This window comes from Hyperolius riggenbachi, chromosome 10 (assembly GCF_040937935.1).
Source record: "Hyperolius riggenbachi isolate aHypRig1 chromosome 10, aHypRig1.pri, whole genome shotgun sequence".
Taxonomy (NCBI): domain Eukaryota; kingdom Metazoa; phylum Chordata; class Amphibia; order Anura; family Hyperoliidae; genus Hyperolius; species Hyperolius riggenbachi.
Window position 1 is genome coordinate 83889890 of NC_090655.1, and position 13002 is coordinate 83902891.

Genomic DNA, 13002 nt, shown 5'->3' on the forward strand with positions numbered 1-13002 from the left:
CTTGTAAAAAAAATAATGTAAAAAATATTATTTAACAACAAAACAAAAACAAATATTTATAAAAAAAAATAAAAAAATCCTGGGAGCAATCATAGCCCACCAACAGAAAGCTCTGCTGGTGAGCAGAGAAGGGAGGGGGAATCAGTTCTGTGCTGAGTTGTGCGGCCCTGCAGCGAGGCCTTAAAGCTGCAGTGGCTTATTTTGTAAAAAATGGCCTGGTTACTAGGGGGGATTAAGAGGTTCTCAAGAGGGTAAAGCGAACCCGAGGTGGGCAGATGGGACACAGAGGCATGTTATGAGGCAGAGAACATGCCTCTGTGTCCCCACACAGCCACTCTCTGCCCCCTGCCCCCCCACCACCGCGATATAGCCCTCCGAGATTGGTAACATTGTCGCCATCTCAGAGGTAATCACAGGGGAGAGGAGTTTCCTGTTCAAAACGCCCACCAGGGGTGTTCCTACACTGTCTCCAGAGCTGTCATTGGGCAGCTATCTCTCCCTGGCCATGCCCCCTGCCGCTCTTCCGCCTCCCTACACGCTGGATGAGAGAATGAATCTCTCATTTCAGCCTCGTGATCTGTAGGTCACGAAAGTGAAAGTGGGCCATGCTCAGAAGTGCTCTTGGTGTGAACTAGCCCTTATTTAGTTTCTGGTTTGAGTACAGTATATCTACGCCCCTTGAGACTTCATCTTAGCCTCAGGGATGTAGATATACATACTCTGCTGCAATCGCCCACCAAATGTGCGCTCCTGCATGTGTTCTTGGCACCACCTGTTAGTACACGGATTCTTGAATGGGAACAGGTGTTTCCAAAGCCGATGAAAGAGTCTCTAATCGGTGATCACCAGCATCATTGAGATGCCAGTGGTCATTAACAAAGTGAAAGTAAAAATATGCACAGAACACTTTTCTGCATTTTGTTCACAGCACACCAGTGATGCCCGGATACCCCTTTTTATTATTCGAGTTTGGTCGAATTCGAATAGTAAATTATTCGAATTCGGTCGAATATTCGAGTCGAATATTTTTTACTATTCGATTCGACCTCGGACTTCGAGCTCACTATTCGAGTCGGTATTCGAGCTCATTATTCGAGCTGACTATTCGAATTGGCCTTAAATAGCTTCCAACACTTGTTTTGAGGGTGAATGATGCAAGAAACATCTTTTTTTCCAAGTAACAACAGCAAGTGATTATGTGGGGATGTTCCTTTAAAAAAAAAAAAAAGGTGGAAAGAGAAGTTGTCCAAAATTCTGTTCAGTAGTGTATATACTTCTTCTTCTTCTTCTTCTTCTTCTTCTTCTTCTTCTTCTTCTATATCTTCTTCTTCTATATCTTCTTCTTCTTTATCCTCTATATCTTCTTCTTCTTCTTCTATATCTTCTTCTATATCTTCTTCTTTATCTTCTATATCTTCTTCTTCTTCTTCTTTATTATCTTCTTCTTCTTCTTCTTCTATATCTTCTTCTTCTTCTTCTATATCGTCTTCAAAGGGGATGTTCCTTTAAAAAAAAAAAAAAAAAGGTGGAAAGAGAAGAGAAGTTGTGTCCAAAATTCTGTTCAGTAGTGTATATTCTTCTTCTTCTTCATCTTCATCTTCATCTTCATCTTCTTTTTCTTCATCTTCTTTTTCTATATCTTCTTTTTCTATATCCTCTTCTTATTATTATTATTTTTCTATTTCGTCTTCTTCTTTTTCTATATCTTCTTCTTCTTCTCCTTCTTCTTCTTCTTTTTCTATATCTTCTTCTTCTTCACTTATTTCTCTTTTATATATATTTTTTTTAAAGAAATGCAGCTATTTTTGAGCGTAATAAATAGCTGGTGGCGCACGGCACGCATGTTGGAAGCGCCATTGTATGTGCTCCCTGGCAGTGGAAACACAGACAGCAGGAGGTAAATTCAGCAGCAGCAGCAAGAGGATGATTGTGTGGCAGCAGGCAGTCAATGAGGCAGGCAGCAAGACATAATAGGCTGTGTGGTACCTAGCGGTGGTACCAGGCCGTAAATACACAGCATGAGGTTCCAGACAGCGGTCGTGAAGCCCACATCATGTCCAATACACAACTGGGACAACACAGTTTTTAACCCGGACACCTCTAAAAATAATATCACAAAGTATTATTAAAAAGTATATATATTTTTTTTGTTTTTTTGAAGAAATGCAGCTATTTTTGAGCGTAACAAATAGCTGGTGGCGCATGGTGGAAGCGCCATTGTATGTGCTCCCTGGCAGTGGAAACACACAGACAGCAGGAGGTAAATTCAGCAGCAGGAGGAGGAGGATGAGTGTGTGGCAGCAGGCAGTCAATGAGGCAGGCAGCGTGACATAATAGCCCTGGTACCTAGCGGTGATACCAGGGCTGTAAATAAACACAACAGGAGGTCCCAGACAGCGGTCGTGCAGCCCACATCGTGTGCAATACACAACTGGGACAACACAGTTTTCAACCCGGGCACCTCAGAAAAATTAAACTTTTTTTTTTAAATGTTTTTTTTTTGTTTTGTTTTCACAGCAAATTACACAGATATAGCTATTGTTTGACGTAATAGCTGGTGGCAGAGTGGCAGCAGAAGGTAATTCTGTGTACCCTGGCAGTGGGAAACACAGACAGACAGCAGCAGCAGCAGGAGGAATGGAGGAGTAATGAGAGTAGCTATTGTTGGACGTAATAGCTGGTGGCAGAGTGGCAGCAGAAGGTAAATCTGTGTACCCTGGCAGTGGGAAACACAGGCAGCAGCAGCAGCAGGGGGAATGGAGGAGTAGTGTGAGTGTGGCAGCAGGTAGGTAGGCAGCGTGACATAATAGCCCTGGTACCTAGCGTTGATACCAGGGCTTTAAATAAATACAACAGGAGGTCCCAGACAGCGGTCGTGCAGCCCACATCGTGTCCAATACACAACTGGGACAACACCGTTTTCAACCTGGGCACCTCGGAAAAATTAAACCCTTTTTTTTTTTTTTTTTTTAAATGTTTTTTTTGTTTTGTTTTCACAGCAAATTACACAGATATAGCTATTGTTTGACGTAATAGCTGGTGGCAGAGTGGCAGCAGAAGGTAATTCTGTGTGCCCTGGCAGTGGGAAACACAGACAGACAGACAGCAGCAGCAGCAGCAGGAGGAATGGAGGAGTAATGAGAGTAGCTATTGTTTGACGTAATAGCTGGTGGCAGAGTGGCAGCAGAAGGTAATTCTGTGTGCCCTGGCAGTGGGAAACACAGACAGACAGACAGCAGCAGCAGCAGGAGGAATGGAGGAGTAATGAGAGTAGCTATTGTTTGACGTAATAGCTGGTGGCAGAGTGGCAGCAGAAGGTAAAATCTGTGTACCCTTGGCAGTGGGAAACACAGACAGGCAGCAGCAGCAGCAGGAGGAATGGAGGAGTAGTGTGAGTGTGGCAGCAGGTAGGTAGGCAGCGTGACATAATAGCCCTGGTACCTAGCGTTGATACCAGGGCTTTAAATAAATACAACAGGAGGTCCCAGACAGCGGTCGTGCAGCCCACATCGTGTCCAATACACAACTGGGACAACACAGTTTTCAACCCGGGCACCTCAAAAAAATTAAAAATGTTTTTTTTTTTTTTAGTGGTTTACTTTTTTTTTTTTTTACAGCAAATTACACAGATATAGCTATTGTTTGACGTAATAGCTGGTGGCAGAGTGGCAGCAGAAGGTAATTCTGTGTACCCTGGCAGTGGGAAACACAGACAGACAGACAGCAGAAGGGCAGTACACAGCAGCCCACTGTAGATGTAAAATGTGTGGCTGCAGGCGACGTAATAGTCAAAGTGAACCAGGCTGGCTTAGTGAGCAGGAGCCAGGAGGTGGTAAAGGGTGGTAAGGCACATTAACGATGGTTCTTCCGGCAGCCAGTTCATGTCCCCCTCTCGCCGACAACAGGGGCCAGGAACTCGCCTTCCACCCACGCCTGGTTCATCTTGAGAAACGTCAGTCTGTCCACAGACTTGTGAGACAGACGTGAGCGTTTCTCGGTGACCACGCCACCAGCTGCACTGAAGCAGCGCTCGGACAGCACGCTGGAAGGGGGGCAGGACAGCACTTCCAGGGCGTACTGCGCCAGTTCGCGCCAGATCTCCAGGCGCTTGACCCAATACTCCATGGGATCAACAGGGGCATCGCTGTCAAGCCTGCTGTAGGACCCCATGTAGTCAGCCACCATGCGGGTCAGGCGCTGGCTGTGACCGGAGGAGGATGCTGCTGCATGCACCTCCTCTCTAGTCACTGCTGCCGGAGCCTCTACAGTCCTGTAGAGCTCGTTGCTGAGAGACAGCAGGTCTGTGGGGCGCTTGTTGCTGGATGCAGGCACCTGCTGCTGCCTCTGTGCTGGCTGGACAGTGGGGGTGGAAGGCTGGGGGAAGGCTTCCTCCAAGCGCTCAACAAGGGCCTGCTGCAAGCTCCTTATTTGTTACGCTGGGTCTCCTCCTGCAAGCGGCAGGAACTGGCTCAACTTCCCCTTGAGGCGTGGGTCCAACATCATGCTGATCCAGATGTCCTCCCTCTGCTTCATCTGGATCACCCTGGGGTCCTTGCGCAGGCACGTCAGCATGTGCGCTGCCATTGGGAAGAGGCGGGCCACGTGTGCTGGCACATCGACGGCAGTGCTGTCCTCATCCTCCTCCTCTGCCGCCTCATCCTCTCTCCACCCCCGCACCAACTCAGCTGCGCTGTGCTGATCCTCCTCATCAGCAGCAAGGTCAGGGACCTCCACCAAGTCCTCCTCCTCCTCCCCCTCAGAGGTGGACTGTGCAGCTGCTTGCCGCTCTTGCTGGTCCAAGGCTGCCGCTCCCTGTTCCAGCAAAGCATCGAGGGCCCTGTTCAGCAGACAAACCAGGGGCACCCACTCGCAGACCATAGCATGGTTGTTAGTGGCCTGCAGAAAGGGAGCCAGCACTAAGCACATCTGCTGCATGTGCCTCCAGTCGTCAACGGGGACGATGGACGGGATGTTGCTGGTCTTGTCCCTTCTCTGAGCGGCGGAAACAGTGGCCAGGTCAAGGTACTGGTTGACAGCGTGCTTCTGTTCAACCAGACGCTCCAACATCGCCAGGGTGGAGTTCCAGCGAGTCGGAACGTCAAGGATCAGCCGATGGCGTGGCAGCTCCAGCTCCTTTTGCACGTCTTCCAGGCTCGCACAGGCTGCAGCCGAGCGCCGAAAGTGACGCACAACGTTCCTTGCCATTTCCAGAAGTTCGCACATCCCCTGGTAGGTGCGCAAGAACTTCTGCCCCACCAGGTTCAGCATGTGGGCAACACAGGGGAAGTGGGTCAGGTTTCCCCTGTCAATTGCAGCAACCAGATTGGCCCCATTGTCAGCCACCATCTCTCCTACTCTGAGGCCTCTGGGGGTCAGCCAAATCCTCTCCTGCTCCTGGAGTTTGGCCAACACATGGGTTGCCGTCAGTTTGGTCTTCCCAAGGCTGACCAACTGCAGCAGCGCTTGGCAGTTGCGGGCCTTCACGCTGCTGCTGAGGCGGGGGGTTTGGCCAGGTGTGCCGGAGGATGGCAGAGGATCGGAGGAACCTGCTGCAGTTCCCCTGACCCTGCGGGGTGGCACCACCCACTATGTTGCTGCTGCTGCTGTGCCCGCTGCTGCTCTCCCATCCTCACCCCCTTCCATCAAGCTGACCCAGTGGACAGTGAAGGACAGGTAGCGGCCTGTCCCGAAGCGGCTGCTCCAGGAGTCCATGGTGACGTGGACCCTTTCACCAACCGCGTGCTCCAGCCCTCGCTCCACATTGGCCATCACAAAGTGGTGCAGTGCAGGAATGGCCTTGCGGGCAAAGTAGTGTCTGCTGGGGAGCTGCCAGTCTGGGGCTGCACAAGTAAGCAGCGCACGCATGTCGCTCCCCTCCTGCACGAGCGTGTACGGCAGGAGTTGGGAGCACATGGCCCGTGCCAGCAAGCCGTTCAGCTGACACGCGACGGCTGCTGGGAGGCAGAGCCCTAACCACCCCCTGGAAGGACTCGCTCAAAAGGCTCTGGCGTGGCCTTTTGCTAGCACGGGAATCAGCGGACACAGCAGAAGAGGCCACTGAGGACTGGCTGCCAGAACAGGCCTCAGTGTCGGCGGCAGGAGTTGCAGAGGGGGGAGGAGCAGTGCGTTTCCGCTGGTGCTGCTGGAGGAGCAGGAGAGCGGGTGGCTGCTGTTGCTGCTGCTGCTGCTGAAGGCTGTGCAGTGATGGGTGTGGTGCCACTGCCAGCACCAGATGCCTTCAGCCTCTGGAACTCCTCATGCTGGTGGAAATGTTTAGCAGCAAGGTGGTTGATGAGCGAGCTGGTGCTGAACTTTAAGGGGTCTGCACCTCGGCTCAACTTCCGCTGACAGTGGTTGCAAGTGGCGTACTTGCTGTACACTGTGGGCATTGTGAAAAATCGCCAGATTGGTGACAAGAACAACCCCCTACGGCCTGGAGCCGCTGCTGCCTGTCTCTCTGTGGTGGTTGGGGGGGGGGGGGGGGGCTTGGGTGCGGCTGGTGGTGGTACTGGCAGATGCTGCTGCTGCTGCTGCTGAGCCTGAGACACCAGCAGGCTGTGGGACCTGCCTACTGCTGCCAATGCTTGCAATGATGCGCCTCCTTGCAAGGCCTACAAGCGCATCCTCCTCCTCCTCCTCAGAGCTGCTGACGACGACATCCCCAGGAGCTGGTGGCACCCAGTCTTTGTCTGTCACCGTGTCATCATCATCCTCCCCCTCCTGAAACATGTCCTGCTGGGATGATGACCCCCCAAACTCCTCTCCTGATGCATGGATGGGCTGCTTGACTGTCGCCAGAGTTTTGCTGTCCAATCCCTCCTCCCCCAAAGTGCCCATCAGCATCTCCTCCTCAAAATCGCCAACAACAGCAGACAATTTACTCATGATGCCTGGGGTCAAAAGACTGCTGAATGACAGATCGCCAAGTGACGGTGAACTGGCCTCCTCCCCAGGCCCTGCTGGGCGGCTGCTGCGAACAGGGGTGGTGGTGGTGGTGAGGGTGGAGGCCTCGGATGCAGAGCTGATGGCGGGCTGCTCATCCTCCGTCATGAGTTGCACCACAGTGTCTGCATCCTTTTCCTCAATGGGACGTTTCCGACCCGGCTGGAGGAAAATAGGAGCAGGTACTACACGCTGCTGCTGCTGTGTCTCTGCAGCGTGAGTTGCAGATGTTCCTGCTGGGCGGCGCCCAAGGCGTCCACGGCCAGTGGCTAGAGGCGGAATGTTAGCCACTGACGCAGCTGCTGCTGCTGCTGCGGAACTGTGCATGGTGGCGCGGCCGCGGCTTGCCACAATGCTGCTCCCTCTCCTCCTGATTCCCTTGCTGCCTTTCCCCTTGCCCAAACCGCGCTGGCTGCCACTTCCAGACATCTTTGATGTTTTGGGCGTAAACAAAAAAGTTTTTTAAAAGGGCGGGTGAAAAAGTGGGGTACTTTAATGGAGTGGGTTGGTGGGTGAGGTGACACTAATCACTAAGTGATTAGATCGCTAAGTGATTACTAGTACAGTACTAATACAAAATACAATAATTCAGTAATCAGTAAGTGTGAACAGTGAACAGTGAGTGTGTCCCCTAGTACACTAACTAGAAAATACAATAATCAGTAGTAATCAGATTCAGTAGACGGAAATAGAGTGTGTGTAGTACACTACAGACAGTGCACGCACACACACACGCAGGAGCTAGCCTATGAACAGTGACTGAGTGTCCCTAGTACAGTAAGTAGTAACAGTAAGTACAACTAGAAATTACAATGATCAGTAGTAATCAGAAGGAAATAGTGTGTATACTGCACGCACACACGCAGGATCTATGAACGAACAAACAGTGACAGTGAGTGTCCTATTACAGTTACAGTATACTACAAAATGCAATCACTCAGTAGTAAAGGACAGCAGAAACACTGGTATAATAAACTAACAGAGGACAGGAGGACAGCTGTGCCCACACAGGCAAGACCCTGAGGCCTAAAGCTGTGTAAGCTTGCCTGCAGCAGCTGGCTGTCTCTATGTAACACACAAGCTACTAACTAAAATACAATGTCTATCTAACTAACAACAATATAGGTGTATATAGGAGGTGTATGTGAGCAAAAACGCTAGGTGATTGACCACAATAAAGCTCTTGCTAAGCCAAAGCACAAAGGAGCAGATCTCTCTCTGTACAAAGTCAGGCAAGGACGGAAAAACCGAACATGGCGGCCGCTATTTATAGGGTAGGGGCTGGCCAGGGTCCCCCTCTGTGATTGGCTGCCGTCAGAGGGCCTGGGAGCCCTCTGATTAGCTCTAAGGAAATCAATCTGGGCTATGACGCTATTCGAGCTCGGTATTCGAGCTCGAATAGCGCTGTTTGCTCGAATAGCGCGAATAGTGAATGGGCTATTCGAATTAACTCGAATAGCCCATTCGAATAGCTGCAGCTATTCGAGCTGGGTATTCGAGCTCGAATAGCTGAAAAAGAGCTCGAATATCCGAGCTACTCGAATATTCGAGCTCTGCTGAGCACCACTGCAGCACACATGAATAAAATGCATAGGCAAACGCAGGGGGGGATTACAGCTGCCCAGAATCCCCCCCTTCCACCTCAGACCAGGGCCGGTGCAGTGTCTGGGGAAAGGCACAAGTTAAGACACCAGAATATCTGCAAGTATCGTGCAGCTCACAGCACTGCCCCCTTTCTTTCCCGGCTACAGTTGACTTTGGATAAGGCAGCAGCAAGTGTACAGAGCATGGAGCAGCTCTGGGGAACTTAAGAGTCAGGTATGAGCACAGCCCTGTGCCCCTACCGTGTGAATGCTTCACTTTCCCCTTCATCACCAGTGTCGGCTGTCCTCATTATTATCTGTATACAAACTGTTCCTGATCTATTCTGTTTTCAGTCAGACGGGAAATTGCATTATGTGTACCCAACATGATGTCCTACCACATTATTATACTGTATTGTGCGTGGCTGAGGTAGACCTTTCAGGAATCCCCTCCATGAAAATCCTGGGTTTGCCCCTGAAATGGGGGGGACATCTAGTGGCCAAATAATAAAAATACACCTACATACATTAAATTAAGTAAAAATAGATCCCCATTAATTAACCCCTAACACACACACCAAAATAAAACACTTGTGTAAAAAAAAAAGGGAAATGTAAAAGAAAAATACATAAATAGTTACCTTAGGGACTCAACTTTGTTAGTATGTATGTCATAAGGTTATATTACTGTTATTTTTGCAAATAAGGGCTTGTAATTAGTGATATCCTATAAAGTAATACAAAACGGAAAAAATACACCTTTAGGCTGCTTTCACAGTGCGACGTTACAGCCGCACGTTACAGCAGCCTGTAATGCAGCCCAACTCACAGTAATGTAAAATCAATGGGCTGTTCAAAGTGCCCACGTTGCGTTGGAGTATAAGGCTGCACGTTAAATAAAAGTGCAGCGTGCTGTGCGTTATACTTATTTGGCTGCGTTAGACTGTTTGCACATGCTCAGTAATGTTTGTTGTTTTTTTAAATGTGCCGCATGCGCTGTTTTCATTCGATCCGTATGCGTCAAGACGCATAACGCAGTACAATGTAACGTCCAACTTCAAAGCTAACATGCATTGTGTTAGGGGCACGTTATGCGACCTTAACGTCGCATCCAACGCAATGTCTTAGTGTGAAAGAGCCCTTATTTCTCAAAAAGTATTGTTGCCATACATTGTACTAGGGACATAATTTAAAAGTTGTAATAACTAGGACAAATGGGAAAATATGTGGGTTTTATCAACAGTAGCACATTTTATTTTAAAACTAATGGCTAAAAACTAACTAAGAAATGTGAGGAGTTGCAGCACACAGCTCTTTTATTGAGCAATAAAGGTAATACAGGCAGACGTTTCGGTTGTGTCCATCCTTCCTCAATGCCAAACAAGTATGAGTAACATCATCAAATATATACCCGCCCACACAGGAAGTGACATGCAAGGTATACACCCATCACACTGACAGCAAGGCATATAATTCCATACAGCAGATAGTGTTTGATTCACACTTATCTGTTCCAAAGGCAGTCCATATATCAGATTCCTGTGTCTTTATCCAATCCATGTCGTCCAATTCAAGTAATTCGTATAGATATACAATCTGTAATATCATAAGAAATATATATCATAAATATAGATGTAGGTCAAAATCCCTATTCAACCCATATGGGTGTAGGGTCCTCAGTTTATGGATCCACATGACCTCTCGTTTTCTAAGGAGCAAAACTCGATCCCCCCCTCTTCTGGGTTTCGGTATGTGGTCTATAACCATAAATTTAAGGTCCGTGTCCCTGTGGCCCACGGATCTCCAATGTCTGGCTACTGGAAGATCAGACGTCTCCCCCCTGACAGAGCTCCTGTGTTGGCTAATGCGGTCCCGCACTTTCTGTGTAGTTTCTCCTATATATCGTAAGCCACAAGGGCATGTCAACATATACACCACAAAGGAGCTCTGGCAAGTGAGGAAGTGTCTGATCTGGAAGTTGTCCCCAAATGTAGACCCCTTGGACATATGCTGGCACTCAGTGCATGAAAGGCAAGGAAAGGACCCCTTCCGTTTAGGGCCCAAAAAACTGGTAAGCACACTAACAGTGGGTGAAGTATCAGCCCTGACTAACCTGCTGCCTATGGTCTCATTACGCCTATAGGCTGGTATAGGGGGAGTGCAAAATTTTGGAATCTCTGGGTATGCGCTACCCAAAATGTGCCAGTGTCGTCTGACACATGCCATGACCTTATTGGATAAACTGTGAAACTGGCACACAAAGGGCAGTCGCATACTCTGGTCCCTTCTGACCGTCCCAACCTTGTCACCTTCAGACTTGATCCTATCCAATTCTTCCTCAATCAGATCATTGGGATATCCACGCTTGGAGAGTTTATCCACCATCTGCTGTCTTCTGTTGTCAAGAACATGACAATCCGTAACTATTCTCTCAACACGGAGCAATTGGTTCCTTGCTACCGATTTGAAGACAGCAGGTGGATGGAAGCTCTCATAGCGCAATAACAGATTCCGTTCAGTAGGTTTAATGCCACGCATGTCGCTGTAATGATGCTGTTTGTTAATGTGTTGTTCATAGTATCTCCTGTCTGTTGGGAAACACAATAAAAATCTTGTTTAAAAAAAAAATATATATATGATACCAGGCTATTCCCACAGCGTCTGATCGTGGTGTCTAAAAAATGCAATTCCATGCGATCTATATATATATGTATGTATGTATACGTACATACGTACATATGTACATACATATATATATATATATATATATATATATATATATATATATATATATATATATATATATATATATATATATATATATAAAATTCTTATTATTCCTGTTAAAATACCTATAGACTAAAATGATTCGTAACAAAAAGTACTACCCACAGACAGCCTAATTGGTGGCGAAAAAAATAAGATATGGATCATTTCGGTGTGGTAAATAGTGTAAAGTTATTGGCAAAGGAATGGTGAACATTGCTCTGGTCCATAAGGGGAACACAACCTGTAGAGGTCAAGTGGTTAATTACAAAAAGAATTGTGCAGCAGCGATGCATAGCAAATTTTCTAGCAAAAGCGGAATTTCACTTTAAGCATTGTTTCAGCTTTGCAATAACAAAATACAATAATAAGTTACTGCCTGTCTGGTCCAATGTTTGAATGTAATGTTGCTTCACTAATAAGTATTTTCACTGCACTCAAGGGATCTGAACTCTGGCACGATGTGCACACTGTGTAACTACATTAACTACATTGGTTTTTCCTTCTCTTATCTGTTAAATAACAAGCTCTTCTGTCGCCCCTTCTATCAAGCATCATTGCCTCCTGACTGACTGTTAATGTATAAAGAACACTGGAAAAACAAGACCGCGGCTAGCAAGCCAACTGGAAACAGAGTAGATCATCAGCAAAGTACAACAGGAAGAGTTAATGCAAAAACAGTTTTTCTCATTAAATGTGTCTATGCATAAGGCCAAATATTTCATGGTATATCAGTTGTTTTTCTTTTGGTTTGTTTTTTTTGATAATTAAAAATACCTTTTTTTTCATTTAGAAATTGGAATTAACGTACTGTATGTCTGTGCTGCAAAAATGTCTTTAATCTGATAAGACATCTGAAATGAGAGGTATATGGAGGCTGCCATATTTTATTTCATTTTAAACAATACCAGTTGCCTGGCAACCTGCAGATCTTTCATGCATCAGTAGTGTCTGAAACGCACACCTGAAACAAGCATGCAGCAAATACAGACAAGCATATTATCTGCTTGTTCAGGGCCTATGGCTAAGAGTATTAGACGGAAAGGATCGGCAGGACTGCCAGGCATTGGTGCATTGTTTAAAGCGGGATTGTTACCATAAAAATCAAATTTCAACAGCAACTGGTCTGAGTGTATTAAAGGAATACTATCGATTGAAACGACTTTTTTTTAATACTCTATATTAGTGTACACATTACCACTAGTGCTAGGGGCACTTTATTTATTCACCCAGGTCTCTCTCTTGCTATCCCTGCTTAAAAATTCATTTCTCACACAGCTCATAGTAGTTTGGGTCACCCTGAGCTGCTTGGTTACTCTGTCACACAGCTCACAAATATATTTCACTGTGTCACTCAGCATGCAGCAGACATGAGGAGAAATAGGCTGATCTGAGGTGGTAACAGGTAACTAAATGAGCTGTAATATTGCTGGAATATAACAAGCTATAACACTAGTCTGTGTTTAAATTCAGACTGGCTGCCTGCTTGAGGTGATTCACTCCAGGCTGCATCCACTTTACAAGCTGCTGAGAGGGGCAGACCACTGTTTACAATTAGCATTATTAGTATCTTTATCAGTGAAGAGAAGCAAAGATAATAAACACACATTGCTAGAATCTTTAACCCCTTACCACCATATCAATAAGATTCTTTCAGCAAGGTGATAATTAAACTATAAACTGAGGAGTTGATAGCAACTCCCCTGTGCAG

The 13002-nt window shown here is 47.0% G+C and overlaps 1 protein-coding gene across 2 annotated transcripts in view; it reads left to right on the top strand.

Moving 5' to 3' along the window:
• Positions 1 to 13002, top strand: part of RTKN2 (rhotekin 2) — a 254071-nt gene that overhangs the window by 236007 nt on the left and 5062 nt on the right. Inside the window, exon 15 of one of the 2 annotated variants that reach the window (XR_011024319.1) lies at positions 11844 to 11999. The exons of the other annotated variant lie outside the window; for it this stretch is intronic. The gene's annotated coding sequence lies outside the window, so the exon portion shown is untranslated. Of the gene's footprint in view, positions 1 to 11843; positions 12000 to 13002 lie in introns of those variants that run through there. 2 annotated transcript variants of the gene reach the window in all.